The sequence below is a fragment of the Zea mays genome, chromosome 4, assembly GCF_902167145.1.
Source record: "Zea mays cultivar B73 chromosome 4, Zm-B73-REFERENCE-NAM-5.0, whole genome shotgun sequence".
NCBI classification, from domain to species: Eukaryota; Viridiplantae; Streptophyta; class Magnoliopsida; order Poales; family Poaceae; genus Zea; species Zea mays.
In genome coordinates, this window is record NC_050099.1 from 89,130,570 (window position 1) to 89,138,210 (window position 7,641).

At 44.7% G+C, this 7,641-nt stretch overlaps 1 pseudogene; it reads right to left on the reverse strand.

Annotated features, from left to right (window-relative positions):
• Nucleotides 1–5,461: 5,461 nt before the first annotated feature.
• On the reverse strand, nt 5,462–7,195 carry LOC103653500 (uncharacterized; annotated as a pseudogene).
• Between the last annotated feature and the right edge of the window lie 446 nt (nt 7,196–7,641).

Genomic DNA, 7,641 nt, shown 5'->3' on the forward strand with positions numbered 1-7,641 from the left:
GTTTAAAATTTAGCATCCGTTTTATCTACTGATATTACGTGCTTAAATCCATACTCGTTGTCGAGCGGAATATAAACACCTGGGGTGTTACAAACCTCCCCCTTAAAAGAATCTCGTCCCGAGATTCGGAGCGAAAGACTTTTAAGAGTAGAGAAGCATGTAACCCATGTCAATATCAGCGATAATCATAAGATAGTTCCAAATAAAGGCAAGTGTCTCAGGATGTTGTTTCTCTAGTGGACATAACATATATCGCCTTAGGCTAATCTAGAAATGTCCATTAGTAAAGACAATGTCTGCCAGAAGAACACATAAGGTTCCATGTGTGCAGTTTGCTTTTTCTGATGACACTGTACAATCTGAGTCTATTGAGCAAGCGGCAGATATGCGATTTTACCCAAACAGAATCAGATGCAACCTCTTGGGTAAAACATACAGAAAGAGGTTTACCATCAAGCGGTCACAATAAGTTCGTAGCACACGAGACGAGTGCGGATGTCGAACAACATCACGGTTAACTCGTGTTAGCCAGAGAATCCAAGTCCATAAAAGGTGATATAGACTCGAAAAAAATCACCAGCGGAGGGATATGTAGATGCTGCCTTCGCAACCAACCCATTTTATCGAGCACTAATCATGGATCGACTTAATCACACATGCTAGAAAAACACACGTGTGGTGATCGAGTCATGACTAGAGAGATGAATAGGTGGTTATTGGTCAACTTAACTTAATTTTTGCAAGCACTTCCTTAGGATGGGCTGAACCAAAGTGAGTTCAGACAACTTGATAAAACGATCTCTAAACTCAACCTTTGTTCATTGGGCAGTTACAAGTTAGTAAAACCAACTTGTTGAACTACTTGTGACATTGAGCAAGTCCTCTCAGTACCATCGGTAAGCCAACGGTTGAGAGTTCACTCTGGTTAACAGGAGATCATGCACGTGGTAGAAATCCATTTGGTCAGGTTGTTCATCTGTTTCTTCATGCGAGATGAACTGACTTGGTTAGGGAATACAAGGATTAAATAGGAGAGCGAATGAACAAACTCCTGCATCTCAGCGGCATGGGAAAATAGATCTCCACTTTGAGAGCTAATCAGTTGTTTTCCATCACTAAAAGCTCCAAGGCTTCACCTTTACACAAAGGACGTAAAGGGAACTTGTATGTGTGAAGTCACCATCAAAGTCAAGGAAAAGAGACCACACATGAAAGGGGTATGCCCTTTTGATCCAATAGAGTTGATAGATGTTGCTTGATCCCTTCGACAAACAACACCGAAATTGTTTTCAAGAGAAGGTCGACGAAAGATAACACATCAGTGTAGTTCCACAATGGATCATGACTAGAGACCTCGATACCGGCATGCGCCAAGCAGCATAATCATGTGTGCGCATACACAGGAGGCTCTCAGTTTCGCTGCGGTACCATAAGTCCTTAACCATGACACCATTACAAAAATGGCACCAATAATGAATCTCACGTGGTAAGAACAATTTGTGTAGAGGTAACATATTGATATAATCTCATAATGGATTATGACTACTAAATGTGATACTAGCGTATGCCGAGCAGCACAACCTTGTGTGTATACCCACAGGAGGCCCTCGGTTTTGGCTCGACATCATCAATTTTAGTCATAACGCCAATACCAGACATAACCAACAAGAAATCTCACACAACACAAATAGACTGGTCAAGAATGACAATAAAAAAAAGAGACTCTACCTGTAAGAATGGTTACAAGTAGAGAGCCAATTAGATCATGGCCCGATGAAATGAACAAGGCATGGCCATAACCTAAACTTGATGAAAGAAGTACGATGGGAGACTGCTATTTCAGCCCAAGCATATTTCTATGCCCATCGCAGAGATTACAAGGTCAAGGATTAAGTTGGTATGCCTTCAATAAGTATGGGGAAACCAAAGGCATCAAATTCAAGAAAATGATCGGACATGTCTTTCCTAGGTTGGGTTGATAAAGCAACATTGCGATCTTCAAGAATAGACAAACTGGAATAGAGACATCAGCTTGCGCCAATCGAATAAGGGCATGGTCTAAGATGGAAATATGACTCGAGATTCTTGTTCCAAGTCCGGGTACACTTTAGGTCCAACAAAGAAATTATCTAGGCATTTATTTTTATGTGTTTGGTCATGGAGTGATAACGGAAAAATCAACTTTGGGTCATGGTTCACTAAATAAGAACGTGGCCTAATTTTGGGTTTAAGCAAACAAACTACTAACCTTCTATCAGTACATCAAGCACCAGAGCAAACACATATATAACACCTAAATAGGTTACCTAAAGAACGAAGGACAGCTATTTCAGCAAAGTTCACAATACATCATTACACCACATTATCTACAATCACTGGTTACTGGAATAAAGATGAGAGAAGCATTTTGGGTGTATAGGTGACAAACATGATGCAACAATCAGGATGCATGCTCGTCTTATTCGTCCTCACTGTTTTTGCCAACATAATGTGGCCATAGCGTTCTATATCGGTGGCATACGTTCTCTCTCTGTATTTTGCTAATCGTCAGCTACACATACGTTTTCGAGGTTAGTGTACCTGCAGAAAAATTCCATCACAGCCCATTTTCCCATGATGCAAGATCCACACATGACAGTTTATCACAGTTTATACTCCATATATTGCTATATGGAGGCCAGCTCATCATTAAGCGCCGAGCCACGCATAGGCGCTGCTGCCACACTTTAACCATAGGGCAGCTCATTATGGTAACTCACCTTCTTACCTGAACGTAGGTGCGTCGTTACAAGTACATTACACTTCTCAGTATTCCCATGTCTGTATACACATACACACCCATGGGGTACTGAATTCTAAAAAATTAAATACTCCACATCGCAGCCTTCATATATACATATGTGTAACATGTATATAATCAAGCGCCACAATTAAGCACCTCCCTAGACCGACGATTGTTCGGTCATGCTCTCACATCTCACCTTACCTGAGCGTCGATCCATTCAAGACTGAATGGTCTTCAAAAATAACAATACACATGTATGCAATATCCACCCGGTTGTGGGTTATTGGTTTGAACTAAGCCACCTGATAGTCCTTAATTTAGGGCTTAAGAGAGGATGTCGCTAGCATTATAGTTTTTCAAAACTGTTTTTCAAAACCAAACAATGTGTTTAGTTGAAACTAGGTTTTCTAAAACCAAAACTTTGTTTTTAAAATACGTATGTGACCGTATTATACTTAATCCTGCTCCGATACCAGCTGTGGCAGAACCTCCCAAGTTATTGGGCCCACATGCACCTGTCCTTGTCTCAAAGACCTCAGACGGCTATGCATGTGCACCAGATAACTTAACAGGATCTGTCCGAGTGCCCCAAGGACCTCGGATAAACCACTTACAACCAGGACCGCAGGATAAAGTAAACACAAATCACACACCAACAATTTGCAGCGGAAATCTTATTACCAAATTTTACAAGTTACATCAAGTTTACATTGCACATGATCAGAGTGATTACCAAAGTGATTCAAAGAAATAACTTTCAACTGTTATAAATTATTTGTAGTTTTAAAATATATGCTAACTCAATGGACCATCCTTAATAAGATGTATAGAAGGGTTACTTAGACTTATAAGAAGGCCGAGCCCACCGGCACTTAACACCATCATCAGCAACACAAAACTATAACCTGAAAAATAACAGGGAATAAAACCCTGAGTATGGAATTACTCAGCAAGACTTACCCGACTAAAGAAAAGACTCTCAAGGGTATGCTGGCTAGAGGGATTCAAGGTATGGCTTATCAAGAATCAAAGACTGTTTTGCAGAAAAGCTTACTATGAGTGGATCCTTATGCCAAAATTTTACTTTACAAGTTAAGTACTTTTCCTGAATCTAGATTTGCCTAATCTAGAGCATTCACTTGTCCTGGTCTAACTTTCTTTTACCTAAATTCTTATTTTACTTGTAAACTACGATGAGTGGTCAATGAGTTGAGTCTCCATAACCGAGGAGCAACGACGATTCGAACCGATTATACCCAGCTGGGGATCCCTAACCACACGACATATGTAGCACTTAACCCTTGCATATGTCAATCGTTCCCACAGATCCTCCACAACGTGAACTAGTCCGCGCTACTCGGGAGCACAGTACTCCTCCATTCAGCCTCTAGCCAGGAGGGTACACGCTACTCCCACCATCTCTCACGCCCAGTGCGCGGTTGTCTTTTCACGCATGGAATAGCCAGGTTCGGGCTTACCGGAGCATGTGGTTAGTTGCGAAGTCTCACCTCATCAGGCCTACATCGAACAATCCTTAATCCACACAGATGGGCAAACTTTCCCGCTCAACGTCTGGTCTCCATTACATATTATTTCCCAAAACTTGATACCTGAGAGAGGTACCCTACTTGAATGATAAAATCATTGTGGCCACAATGGCTTCATCATCACAAGTCATTTTATTTCACAAACTCCCATACCCCGTGTTACACATCATCTTTTAAAAACAATCCTAAATTAATAAGCAGGGCTAAGCATCACTAAATTTAATAAAACGGGTATTAGGGTTGTTTAATCAAGGAAGGAAATGCATCAACGGTTTAGCACACAGCTCCTATCACCTAATGCATCAAATAAGGTGATAAAGATTTTATAACAGCAAGGAGGTAGCAAATGCACCAGGGCTTGCCTGGGTAACACTAGGTTAGTGTTGTTAGACGACGTCCACTTGGCGACCAACCTTTTGTGTTGGCGCTCGTTCAGATTATCCATCTTCAGGTTCGTCCGACTGACAACGTCGTCTTGCGGAGATGTTTAATCTCTGCATTATTCTGGGGTCGACTTGGGTCGTCTTCTACATCATGTGATTAATTATCGTACCTAAATGAAATGCATAATGCACATGTATGAATATAAGGAGGAATAGCAATTAAATAATGCTATACGAGAGGGAACTAAACACTTAATAGCGAGGCGCAATACAACTTAAGCAAGAAACTATAGCTAGGCATAGGTTCTATGAACTTTTTAACCCAAAATTGTAACCTAACTTAAATAGCACGCCAACTAAGCAAAGCAGCACACTAATTTTAAGTCTAACAGATAATACATTATAAAAAGGCATAGAGCCTTGCGAAACTACATTCTCCATAATCTGGATACTTAAAACACTTATACCTCTTCTACTATGGGGTTTCTCGTATTTCGACTGAAATCGGCTCGCTAACTCTACTCGCTTCCAATTTATTTAGAAACGCTGCACACTTATCTAATATTTCGGCTAAAAGGAATAACAAAATGCGCGCCGATATTAGATTCAGCTCAAACCTACTACATCGATTAATGAATACTAATTCGGACTTTTCGTCGATCATACGTTAAATATCACAATCTATTCCACTAATCCATTTATTAAAATAAAATAAAATAACAGAAGCAGAGAATCAACTTACCCTACTAAAATCCGATTTAAAACCACGAAATCGATGGCGCTATCCGGTCCGCGCACAACACCAACACCTGACAAGCGTTGCATTGGTGGTTTCCTTTCGTCTTCTGGCGCAACAACGACACAAAAAAACTGCGTCGCGAGGAGAAGCTCATTAGTATTCCATTGACGAATAGATAGCGCGTGAGTCACAACGGGAAAGAGCTCGACGCGACAAAGCATGCGAAGGCACGATCGGTGATGTTGTTGTACATGACGCGGAGACGTACGACAGTTACATGGATAGTGTTGGGCATGGCCGAGTCCACGCAGAGCTCCAAATCGACGGCCACCAGGACGAGCTGGGACAATCGGACCTGACGATATCAGCTAGCTGGAGCGCTGGGAAGCTCGGCAGACGCGACCAAGAAAATTGGCGAGCGTACGCGGGGCGAGCTCCATTCTAGCAAGGCCAACACGACCAACCGAAAAGAGCTTTTGGAATGCGGTTAGGACTAGAGACGAACGCGCAGCTAGAGACCCAAGTATCCGAGACCGACGAACGACGACGCGAGGAGCAAGGCGAGCTCTACAGCATCGGCAACGGCATGGCATCGACAAGAACACCGTGCGTAGCCATGGGTGACTTGGGCGAGCTGGGCGACGGCGCGCGACCATGGGCAAGCACGGGCATGGGAGGGACGCCGAGGGAGCTCGACATGGCCGAGCTCGGACTAAAGCACGCGCGGCAAGGACAGTCGACGGCAAGCTGAAACCACCGGAGGCGAGGGCGCTTGAGACCGTCTAGGGAGAATCGATAGTCGGCCATGGATGGAGTTTAGCTTGGGTCGGGCGAGATTCGAGCTGGGGAAAACACTGGCGAGCCACAACAGGGACCAAGCAGAGGAAGCCGCTCGGCGAGGCGAGATAGGTGGCGCACCGGCTGACCATGGCGGGGTTGACAACTGGTTCACACATTTTGCTGAACATGTGGTACACAAACTCGAGCCTAGGCATGAACGCGAACTAGAGTAGCACAGAGCGCGGCCAGATATTGCTTCTGCAGACCTGCATGATGTCCCGGTGGTGTTTTCTGGTGGCAACAAGATGAGCAGGACCGCCGGAGGTGCTTGGGGCAGAAGCAGGGTCGAGCAGGGAGGGATCCACGACCATGGGCGCTGAGAGCCAGCGGCGTTCGACGTCGAGGACCGAGGAGGGGCGCAAGCACCATGGCCAAGAAGATGGGGCGACCGCTGGTGGGAGCCTAGCTCCAAGGAGCCGCGCAAGGGGGAGCTGGAGACTGAGTTGGGGGTGGACGCGAGCTCCAGTAGGGAGATGCGTGGGAGGATATTCTGGGCACCATGAGGGAGCCGCAGGGGAGGAGCTTGGCTAGGAAAGGGATGAGGGAGGGGATCCGAGATGGGGCAGAGATGACCGGCGAGCTTGCCATGGGAGGGACTCCGAGCTTTGGCCGACGCTGGTGACGATGGAGCAGTGGGCGCGATTGAGCAGGGGCAAGCACGAAGAAGACGAGCTTGAGGCGGACACCACCGGCGAGAAAAGGTGCAGTAGAGGGAATCACCAAGAGGAGCTCAGGGACGGAGTGGAGGGAGGACGCGACCATGGTAGGGAGAGGAGGAAGCTGCGGCCAACGAAAGGTAGGGGCGCGCGGCAATGGAAGCTCAGGGAGGCGAGCAGAGACGACTGGAAGATGAAAGCGCCGCGCAGTGAAGAATACACCGCGAGGGAGAGAAAGGAGAGACCGCGACAGAGAAAGGAGGTCAGGGACTCAGACTGTCTCCAGCAACGTCCTCTATATACATCCTCTATATCCGTCCTTTACATTCTTCTCTAAAAGATTCCATCTCCTATATCTACTTTCTCTTCAACAACGTCCTCTATATATAAATACCTATATTAAAGACATTTTTAATTTTTAAATTTTTGTACATACGTATTTGTCATACTCTCAAATGTATTGTACATATTTTAGTTTTATTAAACCGGTTGTTTAAAGTATTAAAATAGATAGAGAACCGTTTAGAGAAACTCTACATATAGAGGATCCAACAGCGTTCTCTAAATTTAGAGAACCGTTTAGAGGACGTTGCTGGAGCGAGTAGAGGACGTCCTCGTCCTCTAAATTTAGGGTACAGGACCCTTTAGAGGGTATTGTTGAAGCCAGCCTCAGGGCTGTGGATATTTCTGC